A 25,443-nucleotide genomic window follows, 5' to 3' on the forward strand; every position below is an offset into this window, starting at 1 on the left:
GTGGGTAATGAAAATGAAGGATTTGTCTCGAATCTTTTAAAAAAGAAGAGGAAAGCCTATGTTACGTCAATCACAGTCTTACTGCCTGGTCCTAAAAACGGTCTACATGAATTAGGTTGTGTCAGGTTGCATAACATCTGGGAAAAGTCCTTTTGAATGACTGCTCACAGTTTCATAGGTTGTTTTGCACATTTCTATCTGATTGCAAAAGCTAATTTGGCCTTGTGTGCACTACTTTTTGGCATGCAGTCAACACACCAGTCCTAATTTTTAGCATTTGTTCCCGGTGTTCTTCACCACTGTTTTCAAAGAAGGAAATAATGTGGGTAACATGCAAACCAGATTTAAAATTGACATAAAACATACCATATTTTTGCAGGATATTGATGATGCAAAAGGGCCTTAGGCTTTATTTGTTCCAAACTATAACTGATAAGAGTGTTACTGCAATAACTGGCGAGCATGCTGGAACACAAATGCTGTAGCAGCTGCACCTTTGCCTTTGATCAAACTAATTAAGACGAACATGTTGCGTGTAGATTGTAGACCACAGCGTCTTTGAGCCGATGGGGAAGATTTGCAGAGCTGTGAGCTGAGACACAGTGAAGTATGCGGTGTGACATATGATATTCATATCAGTGATGGCTACTGGTTCCTGTTACAGTGAGTCACCTCCCCAGTCTGAAACCACCAGCCCTTTGTCTGTCAGCAAGCAGCATGACTAGACGAGTCAAAGCAAAACCAAGCAGCTTGATGCACTGGCATTGTAGGCAATGGTGCTGCGGGAAAAATATCACAGCTGTTCCTGCTGGTGTCACACACAGCTCGCTCATCTCAAATCACTAACACATGATAAAAAAACATTAGCCTTGGTTAGCAAGTTAACAGCTCTGTCAAATCTGATTGTGCCTTTGTCAGTGTTAACACCTGCATTGCTATAAATGTAACACTGAACCTCAGCAGGACCACAGACAGTTGAATGTGACAGAAAGCGAGCTGCGCTGACTGAACTGGACTCACTTTCTCTTTGTTTTTGACACTTTTGTTTTTGTCTTCCTTTTAATCCCCGTCTCTGTTCCACCTCGACTGCTCTCTCTGTGTTTTCCTACCTGATTTTTGTCTTTTGAAACAGACATCAGGTCAGATTATACCATCATAGAGTCAGAAATTGTGTTGGGGCTTGTCTGTGAGACATGGCAGATGACTTGTTGGACCCCAACCAGTTTACCATTTGTCATGATGTAGATGCTCAAGAGTTATAGGTACCAGGGTGTGTTTTTACAATCTGGTCTTGAAATGATCTTTCATTTGAACTATTTTTATAGTTGGAATGACAAAAATAAACTATATTTAGCTTTAATTGAGTACAAGGTAAAAGTGGAGGTGCATCAGTCCTCCTTGTGAACAGAATCTACAGATGAACAGCAGGACCAGTTGTGGTGGTACATGACTTTAAAAACTATGAAAAAGACACTAAAAGTGTTGCACAGACTGTGTGTGAAAACCAGACCAAACAGCACAGACTGGAAGGAGTCAAACTCATCCACCAGGAGTCAGCTGACGACTGGAGAGAGAGCCACATTGAACATCTTCAACAAAGACTAGAGTTACGATCCCCACCCCTTTACAGCATACAACTACTTGTCATCATGTGACTGATGCTTCACACTTAGAGGAACCAGCTCCAGTCACTGAAGACTGTGAAAGGTGGCTAAAAGCTCAGAGAGCTAGTAAATGGACACACATGCTTAGATCTTACACATACTGTTCCCGAAGGTCAAACACAAACTCAGATGCTGAAAACTTCTTTGAACTGTACTAAGAACAGTATTTGTGTTGACTTAATCAACTTTTTTATATTACCACAGCAGAGTTTAATGAGTTAAATCTTAACTCCACATGCATTTTACAGCTTCACATTCACATGCAGAAAAAAGGCTGGCAGGCCACAAAACATTTGGCCTCCATTTATAAAAGAGACAACGACAGAATTATCGCCACTAAAACACATATCGCTGCACTCTAACTGGCTTTACATGGTTCCATATAAACCAGAAGCCTCGTGTTCAAACAGAGCAATCAGAATTTATAACCCTCTTACCACAAACTGCTCAATAAAAAAACAGAAACAGAAAACCAGATCAACGCGCCAATGTGACCCCACAAGAGTGCTATCAGCAGCTTAGCTCAGCATGGCAGCAAAAAGTGTAAACTGAATCCATACATTTCTAAATAGAAACCAACATGAGAGCAACTGCAACAACCAAGTTGTTCTGAGTGACACCTCAGCAGCTGGGGGAAATTGTTATCAAATATCAAAAAAGATATTTTGTGATATTAATATGACACTTTGGCAAATGTGAGAAAGCTAAACCTCACAGACTGTCCAATTATATCAAAGGGCCCGTCCTCACCAGAAAAATGAATGTATAGGTTGACTGTGCAAGTACGGCCCGTATTTATTGTTAACATAAAGAGCAAGAAAGTCCACATGTAGAGGAGGTGGGGTGGGCGGATGGGGTCAAACAAACACAGGACTTTACCCAGGAGACTGCTGAACATGTGCGCTAACACTGAAATATTTTAAGTTCCGTAACGTATTGAAGTTACATCACGTACATGACAGTAAGCACTCATTTAAACCCACAATCTTTTCCTAAACCTAACCAAGTACTTTTGGTGCCTAAACCAAAGCAAACTGTAGTTGTTTCACAAGATGAACGACATGAGGATGAAGGTCCGTTACGATGAAGGTCCGTCTTTAAGGTCCGCTTTTGTCGCTGGTACTCTCCAGTGGTGATACATATTGTTTTGGGAGTCATTGGCAATCAACCTAGACACTGCAGGCCTGTCGACCTTTGTATTTCTCAGCCTGCTGAAGTGTTCTTAAAATATCGGAATGTCATACTCGGGCTGACTGTGTTTATCCAGTAATACAAGAACCTACTACATGTTTTCTGCATGAATCAACTGGTGAGGATGCTGATTTTTTTACTGTAAACTGTAGCCTCAGTTTGCATAATGTAGACAGTTCGCTGGAAACAATACAGAGTCACAGTATGAGTTTCCATCCAAACTAACGGAGCTAACGTAGCTATCTACAGCTGACAAAGTCTGCCACAGGCTTAAATTGAAAGCCTGTTTTTATCTGCTTGTGTCTGAAGGACCTACTTTTTTAGAAATGAACAGTGGATTTTGTGTGATATATCTTCCACTGTTATCAATGTAAACTGCATATTATGTGGCTCAGGTCCAACCTATCCAATGAAAGTAGCCCGCAGCTGCTCAGTGTCCTCCTGGATCCATACTCTTCCCTTGTGTTGTACAATATATATATATATTTGTATTTTGTCCTCAAAATTTGTATATTGTGATTTTTTGCCAACCTTCTGTGAACATATGATATCTGTTGCATGTCTGTCCATCCTGGGAGAGGGATCCCTCCCCCTGTTGGGGGTCTAAGGACAGAGGGTGTTGTATGCTGTACAAACTGTAAAGCCCCTTCAGCCAAATTGTGTGGTGTGATTCTGGACTATACAGATAAAATGAATTTGACTGAATGACTGGAGAGCCTGACAAATACTGCACAGCAACAAGGCAGACAGGCATAAGCAAAGACTTGTGCTGCACTGTTATGCATTATGAGACAAAACTCTTCATGTTTTTAAGAGAATTATATTTAAGAATTGTTGTTCTTGATTACAGCTTGAGTCATTTTGACAAACAGAAATTTGGAGAATGACTTGAAAATCATAATGTCACGATGAAGATCTGCTGAGTTGGAGACATGAAATCATTGCCCAGCCCCACACTCCATTGCGTAGGAGCTGTATTAGTTCTGTAGCTTTCTCCGTGGATTGGTCCATTAAAACCAGCAAAAGCAGAACATGAACTGTAACAACATATAAAGCAGAAAAAGCTCCAGTGTCTGTCAACAGCTGCCCTGAGTGTGGCACTACTCCTCTCTGCTCAAACAACCCGAGCAGCAATGCAGCTACCTTTTACAATAGAAAATAAAAGTGTACAGCCTGGATAAAGTTGTTACAAAGTTAAATTAAACTTACCCATGGAGTGCTGCGTCAGTGGTGTTACTCCTCTGTCCCTGTCTGTGTCTGTGTCATCAGTAGTTTGAGCCCTACAGAACTCTGCTGCAGCCTAGTTCACTTCCTGGCTTGGCGTTTCAGAGCTACTGTATGACATGTCATGACACCCTCCCTTCAACCACAAGAGAAACTAGCTGCAGCGCTCATAGAAACACAGAAAGGCTGAATAAAAGTCAGTAAGCCGACATAAAATCAAGAAACAGAAACCTTTGAATGCTACTCCGAAGCAGCCATAACTGTTGTATAGTATTATTAGATTAACCTAAACTTACTGCAGGTTTTTGGTTGTTAATAACAGAATAGTGACAGCATTGTGTATACAGTATACATGTATCAGGTTTCACTGGCCAGGACTGCAGCCAGAACATCATGACTAACTTCCCCTTTACAGTGTAGGACACTCCTTCCAACATCTGGTCAGCAATTATTTCATAAACACCCGCACACCAGTCAAGCTGCAGCTTGCTACAATCAAAGGAGCCCCGATGACTAAAAAAAGCACCAATCCAAAGACATGGAGTGTAAACACCCAAAGCCCCAAAGTGTTGAAGAGGACAAGCATATTGTTATATTGCTATTCTGTAACATTTGGGATGAACGGATGAATGGGAACTACTCCTTCAAAGTCAATCTGACAACAAAAAGCATATTTTTTGTCCGCTGCAGCGTACATATCTTCTCAATAACTCACATCTTGTGTTCTTCAGCCTGTTTTTACATTAAAGGTGCCTTGTGGAAAAAGTTCTGCTTACATTTAGTGCTACTAAAGGACAATACCCTCAAGGTATTAAGGGCATCTTAAAGCTCTGACAAAGGTGCTGATCCTCATTAACACATGCAATGATTGTTAAGGATTTCAAATCCATCATTGTTTACATCAATGTTTACTTTCTCTTGCCTGTCTTTGTCTCCTTCCTGCCATTGCAGCATATCTTAGTATATTATTCTCATCTGTGGTTAACTAGAATATTGTCAAACAATTGGCAGGGATATGTATCACAGTGTGCACATGTGTCTTCATGCAGGAGATAAACAAATCAGCTCCATAGAAGTGACCCCACAGGGAACCTTTATGTCAAACTCCTCCATCCTGCTGAAGTCTCCTTCTTATCTAACTACCAAACATGAACACACGTCTTGTCCTTCACCTTAACTTGTCGAACGAGTCACCAAACAATCATTCACCTGAGGAGGAATGTACTGCTAACGTTAGTTGGAGGAAAGAAACCTAATTAGCTGCTCAGCTGCAGCACATTAAACAGCATGTAACAAACAAGGGTGTAGGTTTGAATGGAAGGTGGATGGGACATACAGTAGGCTGAAGGCCATTTCAGAGACAATGTGACTGAGCTTTGGACACTTGCTGAGCAGCTCACTGGACTGTATGCACCGCTTTGCTCAATGAGTAGCACAAACCACCGGAAATAAGAGTTTCAGAGGGCAGTGGTGCCGTTGGTGCGCTGTGTCTGAAAGGGCCTTTAAGGTTAAAATGTTCACTCCTCTCTTTCCTCTTTCCTCTTCCTCTGCGTGGCCTGGGCTTTCACTCTTTCTTTTTCTGTCTTCCTGACGTCTGTATTAGCAACAGAGCTAAATGGAAATGAATGGAACTCCTAATTTGCTGTACAATGAAAATGAAGGGACTTTTTGATTTGCAATACAACACTATTCAGTAAGTTAACTCAAGCATGTACTTCTGTCCAGGCATTTGAAAATAAGACCTTATTTCTCTGTTTTTCTTCACGTCCATGATGCTAATCCAGACTGCTGAATGAAGAGGAAAGAAGGCAGGAGTCTGTGTAGCCACAGGCACAAGATGAGATTCGAAACTGGGTCGGCTCGGCCAACAAGTCCAGTGGCAACATGAGAGGAACGAGAACAGTGAATGTTAATGAGCCTCACCTTTTTTGTTTGTACAGTGCTAACCAAGTCTATTGCATTTCCAGGTCTGTGGTGTTAGCCAGCCCAGGACAGCTGTGTATTCCATATCACTGAACAATCAGTGTGTTTAATTTGATGCTGGTATCACAGAAGCAAAGCACCTGTGCTCCAGCCTGGAGCTGTGCCACTGCTGTTTCTGATTCAACTGAACTGTGAGGGAGGGGAGAAAACACGAAACACCAATAGAAACGATTTCACATCCTGTAACAACATGAGGAAGGAAACCCCTTGTAGAGCAGCAAAAAAAAATATATAGATAGATATATATAGAGATCTATATATCTATATATCTATATCTATATCTATCTATCTATCTATCTATCTATATATATATATATATATGATAAGCAGTCATTATCAAATGGGAAAAATCAGTGTGTGAAATAAACAGGGTCTTAGGTTGAGGACTGAAATCAAATTCTGGAGGGGTCTCAAAACTCAAGGTTGCAATGAACAAAAGATAAGTGAGAATCTATAATGGTACTTCAGCTGCTGGAAGGGATGCTGGCTTTGACTGTAATTCTGCAAAATATACCTAACTTTAACTAACTATGCCTCCGCCTTCCTACTTATACTACTTCCTACTTATAATGTTTATCTAATTCCTTGTTGTCAGCCTCTACAGTGCTTACCTGTACTGCCAAGCTGCATTACAGCACATGCGATTGGCCAACCGGTCAGGTTGCGAGTTCTACATTATTGTGTCAGGCTGGGCTGGCTCTGTCCTGATTCTAATCTTTGCAGGTGCACGACAGGACAACGCACAGTTGAAAGACATTTTTCAGCGTCTGTCCAAATTTATTAAAATGTTTTTAGTAACATTTCTTGTGTTAATCTCACTGCATGTATAATGAAAAATTGTGTGTGTTGATGTTGCTGATTTAGATTTTGTCTTTTTGAAGTAACACTCAGGACACACAACCCCCAGCTTGTCACAGACAATTTCACACAAGCAATGTAAAATCATCTGTCCTGTTTCAAATGTGCAGTTAACAGATTCTTGTATGTGTAGAAGGCAGACTGTGTGTCCCTCAGTAGCATTTACGGGCAAAACTCTTGCCACTCTAGAATGTGATCCTCAGTCATTTGACAGCAAGACATACTGTATTTACTGCGGCTTGTCTTCATCAGTGCACAGGGAGTAATCACACTGTCTCTGTGATTGTATGGGAGGTAGACTGAATGAAACGCATCCACCGCAGCTCGTCTGCCTGCAGCGTTTGTGTAGTCTGGCTTTTGTGCTTTGGAGAACTTGGAACACAAGATAAACAATCTCTCCTCTAAAACCAGGATTTAACACGCTCCATTTTGGTACTGAGACTTAAACAAAAATATCCTCCTTTTAAGTCGTTTACTAGTGTTCTGTACATGCAGAACAAACCCTTTTAATTTTGACTCAAGCCCATATTTAAGTTAAGTAACTTTGAGAGCGTGGACACATGCATGCATGCACACACACACGCGCACACACACACACACACACACACACACACACACACACACACACACACATACAATCCTAACTACTATGAAACTAAAATTAGAGATTTAAATACCTTTGGTTGGATGAGCAAACAAGAGGCGATGCCGGCTCTTCTGTAGCTGCTTGGTTTAACAGAAAGCCAGAGACTTTTAGAGAAAACCATACACACGCCCCTACTGCCTGGTGACCACAGCTGTTTCAGAAATGTTTGAGCATTAAAAAGTCCACAAAAATGGAAAAAGTAAAAGCAAAGCGCACCTCAAAATCGTATTCATAATATCACTGTCTCGATGCATCTATCTGTCCTCTAATTCGGATTATCTTGTTTTCTTTGTGGGAGAATTTTGATGATTCAGCATTACTGGTTTTATTTTAAGTCAAAAATAGCATCCCTGCCAAACAACAACCAGAGTAGACCCAGTGCATGAAACTACAACCAGTCATTATAATTCTTGCAGCCCTGCAGTAATATCTGCTGGTCTGTCAGTGCCTCAGAGTTAAAGTGCACCTCAGAGGACAGTTTTATTTAGCTTCCCCATTTTTTGGTGCAGAGCTCTTACTGCTGTGGCAATGAGCCTTGATGGGAAAGCAAGACAGAGTGTAAACTTGTGCCTACCTTTTGCCCTCACTCAGGGAAATTCCAAATATGCTTCACCAACTTTTTGCTGGGTTTTTTTTAAGGTAATATTCCCACACTGGAGTCTTATTGATGTACTACAACTGTAGCATCACTCAGTTTCTCATCAGGGACACATTCATTTTTGCAGAATGGAGTGTAATTTTTCATTTTATTTATTTATTTGTTTAGTGGCGAGAACGTTTTTGTCCATGTTTTATGCTCCTTGCAATGTCACCTGGGCTGTTAAACAGCCATGTAACGCTGTGTAAGTTACCTGTGAATCCCTTGCCTACCATAGGAATGAGGTCTGTCTACGACCTCTTACTTCCTGTTTTGGGGGGTTTTGGGGGCACCGCTGCTGCTGTGTTGAAAACAATATGCAAATAAAATGTTGGTTGAAAAGTATTTTTTCTTCTTAAATTTCTGTGTGGGAGTTACCAGGCAGTGACTGATTTGCATGTTGCAGTTTTCTTCTGAAGGGAGTTGAGATAGATTTAAGAGAGGTGTGGGTGTATGTGCAAACATGTGGTGGGTATGTGGAGAGGTGGGTCGTATGTGGAGGTATTGCAGGTAGGAGGACAGATGGTATAGAAACTTTCTCATTGTTCAACAAATGATGGGAAGACTGACATTTGACAGCCTGCAGCTTTATGTTTAGAGACTGCCTGTGTATGAAACTTACTGTTTAAGCATTTAACAGACACTTATTCAGTAATGCTATAAAAGCTATTTCTAGATAATGTTAACCTGCTTCCACCTTGTGCGGGCAGCAGGGAGATGTCGGGACAGATTGCCTCTCATTCACTTTGAATGAACACTTTATATTCCTTAATGCAAACAGTGTATTCAATACTGTAAGAGAGCGAAGTTGTTAGCTCAGCTGAGTGATTCTGTTTATATTGTCCTGACTCTCTCAACCTTATATTTCAATTTCAATTCTCACGGGATTATGATATGAATTGTGGCGTAAGTCTATGTTGGATACTGTGTACATACTTATTAGACAACTAATATAAGTGTATTGAACTTAAATGAACAATACAACCAAGGAGTATTATTAAATGTGAAGGACTGTGTGATTAAAGTGCCAACATCTGTCTGAAGAACTGTCTCATCTGTACACATTTATCGATTTAAACCCACTGTGCATCCTCAGCTTGACTTAAAAAAGCCGCTTTAACACTTTTCCCCCCTCTTCATTTGAGTTTCCCATAGAGAGGCTGACTTCACTCATGCTTGTATAGCCTGCATCACTACATTTACTATACAATAACGTTGCAAATTTCAGCTCTAACGTTGAGCTGAATTCCGCAGGGATCTGTACTTGGACCAGTTTTGTTCAGTGTGTGTACAAACTGCCACTTGGTTACTATGCTAAACACACACATATTTATCTTCTTGTAACTGTAAATGACTCACCCCAGCTTTTGCAACAAGAGAGCAGTTAGTCAGAAGTCCATCATTAGATATGAAACAATCCAAACATAGAACAAGTTTCCTGGATGTTTCCATTTCTGTCAATGGCTGCCCAAATTAGTTTGAGCTACATTGTGTAGAATTTGGGAACAGTTGACATAGCATTGCTAATATCTGCTCCATTTTATTGAATGCAGACACCAAACTCCTTGTACATGCTTTTGTAACATGCTACATTGATTATTGCAATGCACTTTTCTCTGTGCATCGCATTGCTTATGCATAACAATGACAAGAGGTCTATATTTGGTCTGAAATACAGTAGCCACAGTCCTTAAACGTCCTTCGAGTCAAAGAAGCTCGATCATATTTCACCTTTTTTTCTGTCTTTGCATTGGCTACCAATATGAGCCAAGGAGAATACTGAATGGAAAGTTAAAGCTATTTTGGTAAGCATCATTTTGCCCCGCAGGTTGAACAAATATTAATAGTCAAAGTTGGAGTGTGGGAGTGTAGGACAGGATGTTTTTAAAATAACCTTCATTGACCAAAGCCAGCTTTAAAACATTTTCACATGGCTGGAAGTGATGACGTCGGAGTCAGTTTCACATGTGGTTTTCAAATTTGAAAAGTATATTTAGTGCTGACTTAGCTGTGTGAAGGTCATTTTTGTGGGTGGGGGGGAGACAGGCTGACATGTGCGTGTTTCCATGTACACAAGAAGACATACAGCACCAGAATAATCACAAAACTGTCGGCTTCCTGTTTGAAGAACTAGTGCACAAACGGTTGCTGCGTCACATTCTGAACACCGAGGCCTTTATCTATCGGTCCATCTGTCCTCATGTAAACAAAGGAGATAACGGCATCACACACCAAAAACTCTGCAGAGAATACCTTCACACCTCATGGCATAAGAATCACTAATATGATTTATTTCAACTGAAAGTTTTCTGTCACTTTAAAGCCCTTTTTCTTCATCTTCAGTGTTTTCTGTTGTGAAAATGTCGCCCCAGCTTTCGCTCTCCTCCCCATGTTTTCTCTTTTAGTCTTTTTTGGTTGAATTGTTTCTTGTGACACGTGTGTCATGTGGTATAACCATGATCTTCGCCTTTTGAACTTGTTAGCCAGCCATCACTGCAAAGATATTACAAGTGTAAACCACCGGTGGCATCTTCAGCCAGTGAACGCAAAGCTCCTCTTCTTCTGCGGTGACCACACTGTTGGATGGTCTAAACACGACGGCCTTCACTTCCTGCATGAAAACTTGTTCCAAACCCACAAAACATTTAGAGTTTTAATGTGACTGTGAACTGCTATTCACTTTTATTCGCTTCATATTCATTGGTCCTTCAACTGAGTTGTGTTGCGTTTTGGAAAAAAAAAATAAAAAAAAAATAGCATTTTGGGATTCCAAAGAAGCTTCATAAAAATAAATTTGCCTGTGTGTGTTTGTGAGAGCGGAGAGCGGCGAGACAGTGTGTGTGTGTGTGTGTGTGCGTGTCTGTGTGTGTGTTAAAGGGGATGTTGCTGTTTCCCCTGTAGTGACAGTAACAACGGCCATCCCACGTGTCACGTCGCTGCTCCTCCTCCCACGCTTCTCACGGAGAGGAACACACAGGGCTATTATTATCACTGACAGGAAGCTGCTGAACCACAGCAGCGATCAGAGCCGACTCTCACTCACTGCCTTTGTCTCTCTGTCTCTGACTCATCTCTTCCTTTCTGCTGCTCGGCTGATGCTCTGTTCTTTCAGCTTTCTTTCTTTCTTTCTTTCTGTTTCCTGAAAGTTTTTTTTCCCCCCTTCTCTTGGTATCGCTTTCAATGCATCCTGTCCGTCATACTTTGTTTGTCTTGCAACTTTTACTGTACTTGACATTAAAGGATCATTTCACGCAAAATCCCCTGATTTTTCTCACCTGCCATAGCTCTAATGGTAACTTGCCATGCAGACAGTTTTTGTTTGTTTAAGCGGCAGCTGCCATCTGAACAACTGAATAGATTCAAAAATTCAAAGACTAGAAAAACGTGTTTCCAGAGGCAATGCACTGCTTTCTCTATGTTCTAATTAAGGACAATTTACTATTAAAAAATCTTAGTGTTGGTTAAACCTGCAAGAAACAAGCTTTTTAACACATCATTACCATACTCGCACCATATAAAGTTGTTATAGCAAACTTGTTAGCAAACAGATTCCATCTTACACATCCAGCAGACACAGAGCAACATTAGCATTCTTTTGAGTCGTGTTACTGTCCACGTCATGAAATTCAGTCCAGGATTCACCCTCTTTTGTTTTGCTCTCTCTGCAAAGCACCATAGCCACCCTTTGTGTGTGAACATAATTACATTTCCTCCTAAACATATTTTGAATAGAAACTTAATAATATATAATAACGGATGTAATTTCAACAACATTTGGTTTTGCATTGTGTTGGATTTGTAGATTTTGCTGTTTTCCTCATGAGATGTAACACATCTGATGTTGGCAGGATGTCTGCAGGTCCTTTAAAAACCTAAACACTTATGTAGATCAAATCTACAAACACTAGGCTCTAAAGTCTTACATTTTTCTTGCATGAGTCCATAACTTTAACGTCGGTATTTCATCAGATTCAAGTCCGGAAAGTGAGATGGAGTGTGCACACATGATCAACACTTAAATCAGTCATCAGGGGAAAAATGTTTTTTAAGAATCAGCAGAGATTTTTCTATAGATTTACAAATTAAAATGTAAAAAAGGTTGTCATTTAAGTGTTTTGTTTCAGTTGTTACTTGAATAAAAGGACACTTTTCTTCACCTACTTGTTGTTAGTATATTAGCTCTACTTCGCTCCAGGTGGGATTTTGATCTTACGTTTCAATGTTCTTTCTCAGTGTTCTTTCTTCCCAAACTTCACTTTCAGCTGATGATCACGAGCAAGGAGAGAACATCAGACACATGAAAATTCACCAAGTCAAGTGAATCAAGTGAAAAAACTTTCCAATAAGTCAAAAAGTCCCTGAATACTTCTTGAACTGAAGTCTGTTTTGACTCTAAAACATGTTCACACTGGCAGCATGAGTGAGGTTAGTAAGTGAGGTTATTATCTTTAGATGGAAACAACAGTGCTTTTATGTGTGCTGCTTGTTATGTTTAAACAACACATTCTGAATAAACCTACATGATGTTTGACCAGGTTACTGAGAGAGGGCCTGAGCTTTGACGGAAGAGCACAATGCTGCCCTCTAGTGGCAATTTGATTACAGGGCTAAAAACAATAGGATTTTCCATGATTGACAATGATTGACAAATTAAAACACCCCAACAGCCCCATCTAGTGGCTAACTGCACATGCTACAGAGAATCCATACATCTACAACAGACTGCTCTGTCAATTGATTCACTCAGACAAGTTAAACAGTGAGGGCATTATGTGCTCTGATGAATACATCATAAGCCCACACACAAAAGTGAATGTACTCTGAAATTGCTATAGGCAGAACTCTATAAGCATGCTGCCAAATGTACAACTCCTATCGTACAAATATGAATATAACTGGCCAGAAGTCCAGTTCTGAAGTGCAAAACATGAACCCAAGCAGATGAAAAGACAGCAGTCAGACACAAGAATATAAAATGAAATAGCAAAATATCAAATGAATCAAAACAACGATATATCACTACAAAGTCAAATAAAGCAATAAGAGTAACACAATGAAAGAATCACTTAGAAGATCACTTGTAAAATGAGTTTTGGTTGTGCAGAGATCTATGGTGCCCAGAGGAAGAATCTTACCCACTTTACTGGTCCCTTTTGTTTCCTCTCGCACCACCATGAAGTTGACTTTGTGATATTAAGTGAAGCATCTCAACAACTCTTGCATGAATTGATAGAAAATTTGCTAGAGACATTAAAGTCCCACTCTGGATGAGTTTGAATCACTTTGATGGCCCCCAAACTCTGCAAAACAAGTGACATCAGCCTCAACTGTACTTCGTGTTTAGTGCTAATTAGCAAGTGTTAGCATGTTAACATGCTAAAGTAAGATGGGGATATTGATTGAGCTCATAGCAGCCTCACAGAGCTTAGTCCTGCTTAATATTTAAAAATCTATCGGAAGGTTTAAAACATTTGAATGTTTTCTTGGTGCAGTGTTTGATTAAAAACCTGCAACACATCAGGAGTCAGCTGCAGTGTCACAATTATCAATAGCACATGATGATTCCTGACTAAGTGATTTTGTGGATATTTCATATTATGTTCAGTGACTAACAATAACAATACAGAACAACTGATGAACAGAACAACTGATGAACTGTACTATTAACCCAAATAGTGAAAGCAATGATTGCAGGAGACAATCATCTCTTCTTTTCTGACAGATTCTGTGTGTTCTTCTCCCTGACGTTGGGCATTGTTCTATAATCTCTTGTCTGTTTTAATTGTGTGTCTTTCTAACGCAGGATTGGGCTGTTTAGCAGAGACTGATGGCTCTGTAAATACAGCTTGTATTCAGGACTTCTCTGTGACCTTATCCTGTCAGATTTTTTTTTTTTTTTGAATGTTTATATCTTAAATAATCTAAAGTTTAAATAACAATTTCATTTCGATTTCTTCACAGAAATGGTAGATGGACGGTGATGAATGTTAAGATTTTGGCCCACTGAATATTTTTAAAAAGGTTTTCTCACTGTTTTTAAAACAAGAAGGCCTCACGAGCTAAGAAGCTCTGGTGACCCCTACTGAAGGTCGAGACCTCCAGGTTGGTGACCAGTGAATTACATTAATAATCTGTAATCTATGGATCTTTGCATTGTTTAATGCATGCAAACATGCTGTAGCCGCTCAGCACCTTAAATGTATCTAATGAGATGCATCCATCTCTCCTTTTCACGTCTCCTTCCCTTGATTTCTCACAATCCTCAGCATCTCAGAAACAGATTTTTATAAGCTTTGCAAAAACTTGTCAGGAAATGGAACAAAGCCCAGCGAGAAAGCCATCAGTGATTAAAATAGTAGCTTCGTGGAGCCAGTACAGCATCAAATAAAATGGAAAAGCCCAATAAAATCCAGCAAGAAAATACAGTGTTTCCTCTAATGAAACTTTTACATGCTGAGTTTATTCTGTAAACACCATTACAGCTTGACCAAACAATATGTCTCTGTCTAGTGTTAAGCAGCACCTAATTCCTGAAAAGCTCTCTCTGTGTGTTGCATAAACGGCATGATTGTCAATTAACAGACTGATGCGATGCGCAGTAGAGAAAGAATCACGAATCACTGTTGATCTTATTAACGTTTTTGCACAAGCGCTTGTTTCACTCGACAAATGAAACACACGATAACACTTTTTAATGAACAGGAAGAATAAGTCTTCGCGAAAATGTAACTCTTTTAAAGACCAGATCTTAAATATGAAAACACAACATTAATTAATTTCCCCTCATCCTGCATGAAGTGAAGTTTCAATCCTAACGCCAGGTTCCACACACAGTAGCTGAGGCTTGCAGATGTAGATGTGGCATCCACCCAGACCCTCCTGTGGCTGATCACAGGTCCAGACTCAGACCTGACATTAAAGAGTGTATATTTAGCTGCCTCTCTCTCTCTCTGTCTGTATAATACCTTCATGTCAACCCCTGCAGGCAGCATCAAAGGACCTCTGCTTCCTCAAGAGAAAAGTTTCACACTGGACCACGACACACACGGCTCACTGCCTTCATGAGCATTCATCCTTTACTTTCTTGATAGTATTTTGTGCATCTCTTTTTTTTGTTTTGATAGATACTTCCTTTTCCTTACTCCATTTCCAATGTCTCCATGTGTGTCCAGAGCTGGGTTTTGTAAATGGCACACTCGGAAGTATTATAAGATGGCATTTATTCAGTCCTGTGAAAACTGCTTGGAATGCAAATACACAAAAAAAGTTTCAAACTTCTGGTCACTTCCAAGCCTCTGGCCCCGCCGGGCTATGGGAACCAATCCAGAGACACAACACGAACATGTGCGGTGTGCTTGTATACAGCTGTGACATCATTCTGACAATATTTATAGCCGGAGGTGTCCTGTCAACAGTTTTACACATGTCTCTTTTAGATTGGTGGTCTATGGGGAAATTCTTTTTGCAGGGGATTTTTTTTTGTTTTACTACTGCAAAAATGTAAAAAAATTGAGGCAAGGCTTTGCAGCGGCGCCGTATCCAGCTCTTATAATACATCCACTGTGTCACATCAATGGAGCAATTGAAGGGACTTTACTGAAAACGCTGAAAACACCCAAGCTGTATTTTCAGCTAGCTACCGAGCTAAAGCTAACTTTCATCATATAGGCTGAACTACTGTTGTACACCAGCCACAGTGCATTTAATATTAATCATCCGCATGCTGAGCAGCATTCTGAATAAATGAATGAAAATCATATAGTGGGCTACATTGATTGGCTGCTATGAGCATCATTAAAGACACACACACTCTGTGTTTTATGGCACCCAGCATGCTGGATGGCAAAAGCATAACCTGCCCTACTCTGCCTGTGATTGGTTTACATTTATATATAAACTAATCCCACTGACAAACACACTGAATTTCCTGTGACTACTTCATTCAAGTCAACTCAGTGTCACTACAGACACCCAGTTCGTAATACTGCAAATATAGAAATATTAATCACCATTGTGTTACCCCATTCTGCAAAGGTTGTGAAGAGATTTATTTTCATGTATCGAGCATCGAGGTTACAGATTGCAACCAGGTGCTCTTTAAAGCTAACGGTCTGGGCTGCTGTAGACACATGAACATGGCGGACTCTGTGGAAGGACCTGCTCCCTCTGTAGATATAGAGCTCATTCTAAGATAACAAAAATACAACAAATCTTATTTTATGGTGTTCAATTTCTGCCAATAGATCCCCCTAAATCCTACGCACCGGTCCTTTAATGGCTACTTCTATTTGTGAAAGATGACTGATTTCTAAATGTTCACTTCCTTATTACTGTACTCTTTTTTCCTCTTTTTTTTTGCTGCCTGCAAAGATTCCCACCTACGTCCACAAAAGGAAACTGTGGAGTTTAAAATAGACTTGTCTGGGAAAGTCATTTTAGCAGCACTTAAGTGCATTTACTCACATAATGATGACATAAAAAAAATCCTGTAATTACCTGTGATGTTATAAAAATAACAAGCAATAACATTAAGTGACATTTTAAATAAAATGTTTATATAGTGGTGTATTTTGGGCAGGAACCTCTTCCCCCGAGTCTGACCTAAACCTCTGCTGACGACACAGAGGATCTGAAGCGCCCCCTCACATAAACAAAGGTGAAAACAAGGAGCCCATTCCAATTAATGGAAACCATCTCAGCATCTGTGCAGCCCATAACATGGAAACTGTGGTGAAAATAGAGCCGCCACTGTCAGTTCTTTGTCTCCATGTTTTCCTTTCTTTCACGTGTCCTTTGTTTCTCTTGCACCTTCTCTTCCTCTTTCCTCCTCCCTCTCTCCACATACTGTTGATTCTCTTTTTCAAATCAGAGGGAAAGTTGACTTTCTGTTTGGATTTGGTTTGTTTATGTCCACAAATGCCCAGTTTGGTCACCAGTCCTGCTGCCAAGTTTGACATTTTGGAAGTTTAGATGGACTTTATTCACTGTGATGGACTGTATGTCTTCACTTCTTCCTTCAGGTGATATTATTTCCACCAACAAGTGTGGCTTTGTTGCATGTAGCAGTTTGTTAACAGAGCAGGCCAAGCTAATTGCTAACACACCCTGAAGCCACAAATAACTTTGAGCTACACTAACATTGAATTTAGTCCTAAAAAGTTATTAACGTACTTGTTATTAAATCAATCAACATATTTAATTGATAATTACCTACCATGTCTCTTTAGGTGCCTTTTCAAAGTGGTTGTGTTTTTCTGCCCATAATGTGTCCATGACATGCAATCATCCAATGAGAAACATGCATGAAGGCAAGGAGAATTTGTACACTTGCAGATAAATGATCAGTTAATATCATGGTTTATATCCAAATAAATTATTTTGATTACTACCTGTGACTACCTTTGTTAAGACTCTAAATTGCAGGAGGTATAACTGTCTGTCTGTCTGTCTGTCTGTCTGTCTGTCTGTATTGGCTCTGTGACTGATTGTCTGGAATATTTGTACCAAATCAGATCAATGTGAACAGCCATTTGTCTATTGACTTATACATTAAGTTATGATGTTATCCAGCAAGAACCTGGGGAGCACTGCTCTCATCCTCTGCTCCTTCATTCATTTTTCCTCTTCCTCTTCTTCCTCTCTGTTTTCTGAACAGAATATTTTCAAACCGGAATCCACACAATAACATCAGCCTGTGTGTTCACAGAGTTACAGGAAGGGTTTTGTAGGTCAGCAGCTCCAGTGAACCACAGTGGTGGGCTTCAGGCCACAGATCTAGAGGAGTGCCCATGTAAGGTCACTTCCTCCCCCATAAACAGGGCCTCTTGGCTGGGCTCGCTGACTGGGAGTGCCAGGCTCCTCATCCTGGTACTCTGTAATTATTGTAAGTTGGTCCTATGAGGGCCGGAGTCTTTGAGAGCCACGTCGGTGTTAGTTCAGATGTGGAGGAACTTCCTCTGAAACACACGTGTGTAAACGTGTAATCACTTGTTCACACAAATAGTGCATATACATGAACATGGGTGTGGGCATGTACATGTAAATGAGCATGGACAAAATACATACATACACTTTTACATGTTCAGACATGTAATCAAATCCAGAAACTAATTTAAGTTTCATGTGAGATATGTGAGTGGAGTCAAACAAAAGGTAGGTTCTTTGTGTGTTCAGTGCGTCAGTGGTGTTAATGTTCTTATCAGATAACCATTGTATAACCATCCTGAGTTAAAAACATTATGATAGCTGCAGCAGTGATGGAGGCCACCGACAAAGTTGCTGTAGCTGGATCTTAAAATGACAGTTCGACATAAATGGCATAAGCCAGTTTGTGTAGGCTCTGCTAGCCCTGACAGTGCTATCATAACATAAGATTGTACTTTGCCTGCTCTTTGACTTGATACAGAACTGCACTATGCTGACTGCCTCACCTGTAGAGCAGAGGCAGGTCCAGGGTCCTCTCACACAAACTGGAACAGCAGTTTCTTATGATTTGAAATGGAGACGACAAACTCTGAGGTTGTTTAGACTGTCCATCAGGGTGTTCTCTCCATATTTAGGGTCATTCACAGCCCTCAGCTCTGAAGGCAGCATGTCTTTTCCCCTTTAAGTCCTTGCTCTCTTCTACAATGCAAACATTAAAAAGTTTTGACAAATATTAGTGAAGAGAAAGTGCAGCTTGTCCTGTCAAAGCCAACAACTGGTTTCCTGGTCGCACCTCTAGGGGAGAGTCTGCACTAGGAAGTGAGATTGGTGTTAGCCAGCTCTCCTTGGGTCTACCTGGGGGTTTCCTGTGTCAGCAAGCTGGCTGACTTCAAACTGGGGTAGAACACCGTGGTAACCTATGCTGCACGGCTAAACTGCATCTTCAGAGGATCATATCAAAACGAGCAACAACAGCAACTGCACACTGGTACAGTGTCATTATAGAATAAATACTTTATTCAAAAGATTAAAGGTATAAATATGTCCACAATATGCTGATAAAAACTACATTTACATACCGCACTACCAAACGTATTTGATGATGCATATGAAGGTGATTTTTAGATGACAGGGTTTAGATCCAGATCTCGAAATACTACATTAATACAGCATGTATATAAATGCTCATATCTATATACTATTTATACAATATGATACAGTATGTACAGTTTAATTCTCTGATGCATTGTCATTGAAGAATGAGAAATGGCTCATTATGTTTAACAAAACTGCTGATTTTAACAGAATATAAATAGAATTTGGTAGAAATGTGCTGCCTAGTCACGGAGGGCATAGTTCAGTGCAGTCACAGCGGTCAGCGGTAAATGACAGAGCATGTATGTGTATTCATCTGTCTTTGCTGAATGTCACTGATGCATTTACAGCAGGTCTGAAAATGTAGAAATCTCCCAAACCATGGGACAGTACAGAGACCAGACTGGGGTGAATGGGGTTACAGCTAAGTCAGTCACAGCTGTATCAGTGGTTTTACACTCATTTCCCAGAACAAATGGCTGTACAGTAGACTGAGGTGAGGTCAGTAGTCTGAGTCTGAGGGAGAGTTTTATTTAGTCTGAGCCCTGAAGGAAACAAGAGAAAAAAAGAGAAAAATTGTAATTAGAGTTTGATTTAAAAGCTGATTTTTTAGCTTATTACAGGTAAATCTCTATGTATGAGTGTGACCAGTAACAAGAAATTGCTGTACGAATATATCAAAGATTTATCTGAAGTATTTTATCAGTAGTGTCTCTGCCACATACTTAGCACACCAGAGAACACTGACAGCTGTAGCATCTTGCTCGGTACGCATCTTGGTCACAATTCTTTAAAACAAGACAAAGGCTGTGTTTCATGAGTCATTCAGCAACCACAGGATGATGGATGGACATGCTACCGAGCTTTGCTACAGTGATTAATAAATAATAATAATAATAACAGTCACATTTCTAGCAACTGCCAAGTTACTTTAATCCACCACTTTGTAACACATTATTTCCACAACATCCATGTTTAGGTTGCAGTAATGTTGGTAAGACTGGTTACTTTAAAATGAGCTAATTGAGCAAGGTGATTCTTTCTAGCGGCACTTATTGCAAAGTGTGCTAACATATTTTCATATATTCAACTCATTTGCCATGAAGTAAAACTTTTCTAGCTCTGTTTAGCCTATTTAACATCACATTTGCATCCACTCATTTGCTATGCCTGTGTTGTTGATGTTGTGTGACTTGCCACAGCTCAACAAACTTTTCCTCTCTTTTGCTGTCCAACTTGACAGCAGCAACCTCAGCATCCCTCCTTTTCCTCAACGTTGTTACCTGACTGTGCTCAGGAGAGAGCACCTGTTTGGTCAACGCTCAGGAACATGTCATTCAGCATGTCACACTGCACGAGTACAGACAACTGATTGTCGGCCATAATAAAATCGGGCTAAAACCGGTCCAAAATCGTATAGTCTGACCCAGGCCTAAGAGGGTGTGGAAGACTCTTTGCATTCCAAGCTGCCAGATGCCCGCAGCAATTCAACCAAGGAACTTTCTGGGGAACACTAGATCATGAGCGCTATTGTCGTATTTTCCAGCTTCCTCTTCACTGATTCCCGGCCTGTGCTGCACACCGTCCCATCCAGCCACAGCAGGCACCCTCACTACTTCTCTGCCGTGCTTCTCAGCCCCAAATAAACGAACCTCCGCCGTCGTCTGCACCCTGCCGTCCATCACCCTGCTGTCCATCACCCCCAAGGTCTGCTGGATCCCGACAAACAACTGTGAACTCTTGTATGTCATCCATCTATAAATTACTTTCTCAGTGTCACGCCACCATGGAGTTCCCCTTTCAAACAAAGACAAACGGAAGGTCCCTGCACTTCCTTTGAATTTCTCTGCATCATCCTCTACTCTGTCTTAATCCTAGTATTATTAGCTACTACACCACAGAAGAGATGGCTCCCCCACCCAGAGTCTCAACTCCCCTGGTTCCATCCCATCTCCATGCCGCACTTCATCCCTTGACCCTCATCCTTATGTATTATCTTTCATCACCTGTGCTCTCCTCCATCCATAATGCATGCTCTTTGTTCTGCTCACCTAATTCATTCATTTCTCTTTCAACTCAGTCTTTGCACCCCTACCCCCAAAACCACTTTTCTTTTTCTCTCTCCCTTGTCTCTCATTTGAATGCAGGAACCACTGGTGGCTTTAACTCAAAATCCAAGAACATCCGAAGAGGCAGCTCCCTCTCTCCCTTCATCCTCTCATCCCTCACCCTTCTTCCCCTACTCCCTCATCCCTCTACTGTCATCCCTCACCCCTTCATCCCATGCTTCTCATCCACTCATTTCTTCATCCTTCAGCCTTCATCCCTCTCTCCCTTCATCCCCTGACCCTCATCCCTTCATTCCTTACCTCTCATCCCTTCATCCCTTCAGAATGGATCTAATAATACAAAACTGTGGACTATATATTTTGTTGCAGACAAAAAAAAGAAAAGAAAAAAAGAGGTGTTATATTTCAGTTTGCCTTTAAGTGAGCACCAGTCAGACACTTCCTGTTAAAACAGGCTGGAGTGCTCATACACTGTCCTTACTGTATATGTTTCTTAACATCCTCTATGTATTATTTTTCCTTCTACAGTACTTTTGCCTGCTCTTTTGTTCCGTTGGTCTACTTCTTTGTGCCTCTTCACTCTCAAAGGCTATTGATTTATCAGTTCACATTTAAATTGTATTTAATCCTACAGTAGCTCTGTGAATTTTCGGAGAAGTAACACCCTGTCAGATTTCCTGTATTTCTGCTGGTTTGCGTCAGTGTGTTGCGGTTAGCTGTGCATATTTTCACCAACCTGAAAGCTGTTCAGCTGCACAGGAAGTTTGCTGGACAAGTCTGACTGAAAGTGACTGAAAACATGAGGTTTATGTGAGGACACTTGCAGGTCCAGAGGCAACGGCTCCTTCACTTCCTGCATTATTTTAGGATGATGCGTACACATACAAGTGTACGGAGGCCCTCTGTGGTCACAATACAAATTCTTGAGACCACATTGAGCTACAGTGGACATATGATGTGCTTATGTGTCTGCATGAGATTCTATGATTATGGTTGCTGTGTTTCCTCTGCCTTTCAGTGGAATACACAAAAATACCTACCCTCAACCTAACCATACTATGGTATGGTGTCTGCAAAGCCACAAAACATATTTTTACTCTTATATCCAGAGCGCGATCTAAGGGTCAGACTGAATGTTACGCTGCTGTGTCTGCACGAGTTAGGCTATAGGAAATAGATGTTATATAACAGCCGGAAATCCACTATGGATAGGGTTCATTTTCAGTGAGTTTATAATACCTAATATCTGTAGAATTCAATAAAGGTTTTCTAAAAAGTATCAGCTGAACAAATCGTTCTCTGTGGCAGGCATGAAGAAAAGCCCATTTATCTTTAGATCTGAAGTGGTACGTCTACCAAATAGTATTCTGTAAACATGTATTTTGATAATGTTCTGTTTCAGTCTGCTGGCTTGAATAAAAGCGCTTGTTGTAACTGTAATGCTTTGTGTGGTGGCCTTTCTACCAGTTCTGTATACTGGCTCAAGCTTAAGTCATACTCGAGGCTTGAAAGGCAGATGTGCAAGCCGTAACAGCTGCATCAATCCAACCGGAAGTGCATCTATTCAGTCTAAAAGACGATTGGAAATGTGGCTCAGACATTCCCATTTACGCTTTCAAGAGTATCGAATCAAGACAAAACCAAGATGAGATTTAAGACTCTTTCATTTACACTCAAATGTTGGTCAGAGCACAAAACTGATTGCAGTCTGTCTTGGTTTGGCCAAATACATGCAGATCTTGGTTTCCCCTCCACTCCAGAGGGAGCTGAAGCTATTTTGGCTGCGCTACAGCAGTTTAGTGGCAGCAATTAGAGTTTAGCTAACAACTATCCATAACTAACACAAACACTAGAATGAATTGCATTTATGACCTCAGAGCGACATAAAAGCTTTATCATCTTCGCAAGCTCCAACTCATGCTGCTCCCACACAGATCATTCAGTTGCCTTATATTTTATTCTATGTGTAAAAAGAGCCTGTTTTTCTTGTTGCTTTAATGAGACAGAACAACTGCTAACTTCATTTTAGTGTAACTTTGCCTGCTGTTATCACAAGCACGGAGGAAAGGGGACAGACCATGGATGTATTGAGAAAATTAGACGGTGAGGCTATTATCAAAGACATCTTACTCACATACAGCAGTCACACAATGGGAGGGAGTCAAGATGATGAGTGTGTCCTGGAGAGACAGATTCATTTACACCTTTTCACCATACAGCTAGAACGCATCTACAAGTGTAAATGAGGTCATGAAGCCAGCTAGAGCAACAAGTCCTCACACATTAACAACAAAACAGGCTTGTTTGTCAGTTTGTGAACTTCAAAGATGCTCTTCAAAGGCACAAATCAAGGCAAGAAAGACCAGCCTGGAGCTCGGCTTTGACACTGATCGACCGTGACCATGAAGCAGACTCTCAGTGTTGTTTTTTCACACTTTCAGAGTGTCAGTTCAAAGATGAGACATACGGATAATGCATTGTGCCAGTAAACATGGCATTGGTAGGTTATGGATAAATGCAGGTTGCAAACACTTTAGCAAATATAGACACTGTTCACTGTGTACGTGTGTGTGTGTGTGTGTGTGTGTGTGTGTGTGTGTGTATGAGCGTCACACACACAGCTTACTGAATGAGGAAAGGCTTTCAGGGAGCATGTTGTCAATATGACACAGAAAAACATGCCCTTCCACCATCCTGATTTTTTCAAAGCTTTAGCTGTGTGAGCTGTTGTTTGTCCAATGTCAATGTTTCGTTGGGAGTCTGCAGGCTGTACGACCCGAAAACATAAAGACTGTAACATCATCGTAAAGATCTTCCACCAAGCTTCTAACAGTCATAAAAAATGTTCTACTGTCTGAATGTGGACACGGCCTTCCTTCATCCAGAATTAGAAAAATGTCCTTTAAACTTTAAGATTTTGTTGGCTGTACAAATGTTTTATATATTCATAAATGTCTAAATGCGTCGTTACTGTAGTTTTAAATAGACTCAATCCTTCAGCTTGATCTGAATAAATGATTTCAGCAACTACGAAACAAAACCCTCATAAAATCACAGACATGCAACATGTGTCATGTCTCGTGGCAAAGAATAAAGACTTTGCGACCACATACACAAATACACGCACGTGACACCTAGAACGCACATACCTGCACGCACTCACTGAAAAATGCATGAGAGCTTCCACGCACAATAAATACAAACATCTTATGGTTCACAAAAATAAATTTGACATTTAAAGTGTTCTGCATTTTTTTGGGCACAGACTCATGAAAGAGGATGAGTCTGCTGTCATGTGTCACTGACCGCACATCTGCCCACACACCCACACACACACACTTGAAGTCCTTTTGTATTATTACCACAAGCGGTGAGTTTTGAACCAGTGAGACAGTGATGCTGTTTAAAATATCTCCACACACGCACAGGCAAACACACATTCATGCAGATGCAGGGGATTAGAGAAGCGAAAGCGGTCATTTGACTCTTAAACACTAATTTCCACAGAATATTATTTTAATTTCTAGTGGTGATCCCAAACTGTCCACAGATACCGAACATGTCAGGCTGAATTTTGGGGAAGTATAGCTGAAATGATGGCACCTCCATTTCCATTAGATGGAATGAATGTAAGGTTTAAATATTTCATTCGGTGGAAAGCTTCAGTAAAGTTCTGGAAAAAGCTGATGCAGAACATCAGTGTCACACAGTGTAGGAAAAATGCTTTCCTCTTTTTAAAACTAGGGGAAAATGTAGGTGTGAACATCTGTTTAACATTCAGAGGAAACATCGTGAACTGCCTGAACTGTCTAAACACGTAAAATAACAACTGAATCACATGAAGGACAATATCATCTATTACAGTTTCTCCCATGTGACCCTCTCTCACACAAGGTATGACTGCTGACTTCTGCACATGCTGCATAAATAACTAAACTTACTTGGTTCTTAATCTAAGGTGGCATGCAACTTAAGTTACACCTTAAAGGTGATCTAAAGTTAGCTAACATTAGCCACCATGAGCTACTGGTCATACCAGACCATGTCTTGAATGCATAAAGTATCTGCTGTTAAAAGATACAAAATAACATTGTGCAAACATAGTGAGTGGTGAGTGGTCTCCAGTGGATTCAGGGCGTACCATTTCCCTGG

The 25,443-nt window shown here is 40.6% G+C and overlaps 2 protein-coding genes across 2 annotated transcripts in view; both read right to left on the reverse strand.

Moving 5' to 3' along the window:
• sh3bp2 (SH3-domain binding protein 2) overlaps positions 1–4,098 on the reverse strand; it is a 28,790-nt gene extending 24,692 nt beyond the window's left edge. Inside the window, exon 1 of the mRNA XM_076757411.1 lies at positions 4,065–4,098. The gene's annotated coding sequence lies outside the window, so the exon portion shown is untranslated. The remainder of the gene's footprint in view (positions 1–4,064) is intronic.
• kcnv2a (potassium channel, subfamily V, member 2a) overlaps positions 1–25,443 on the reverse strand; it is a 206,224-nt gene that overhangs the window by 99,355 nt on the left and 81,426 nt on the right. The window lies entirely within an intron of this gene.

This window comes from Chaetodon auriga, chromosome 19 (assembly GCF_051107435.1).
Source record: "Chaetodon auriga isolate fChaAug3 chromosome 19, fChaAug3.hap1, whole genome shotgun sequence".
Lineage (NCBI taxonomy): Eukaryota > Metazoa > Chordata > Actinopteri > Chaetodontiformes > Chaetodontidae > Chaetodon > Chaetodon auriga.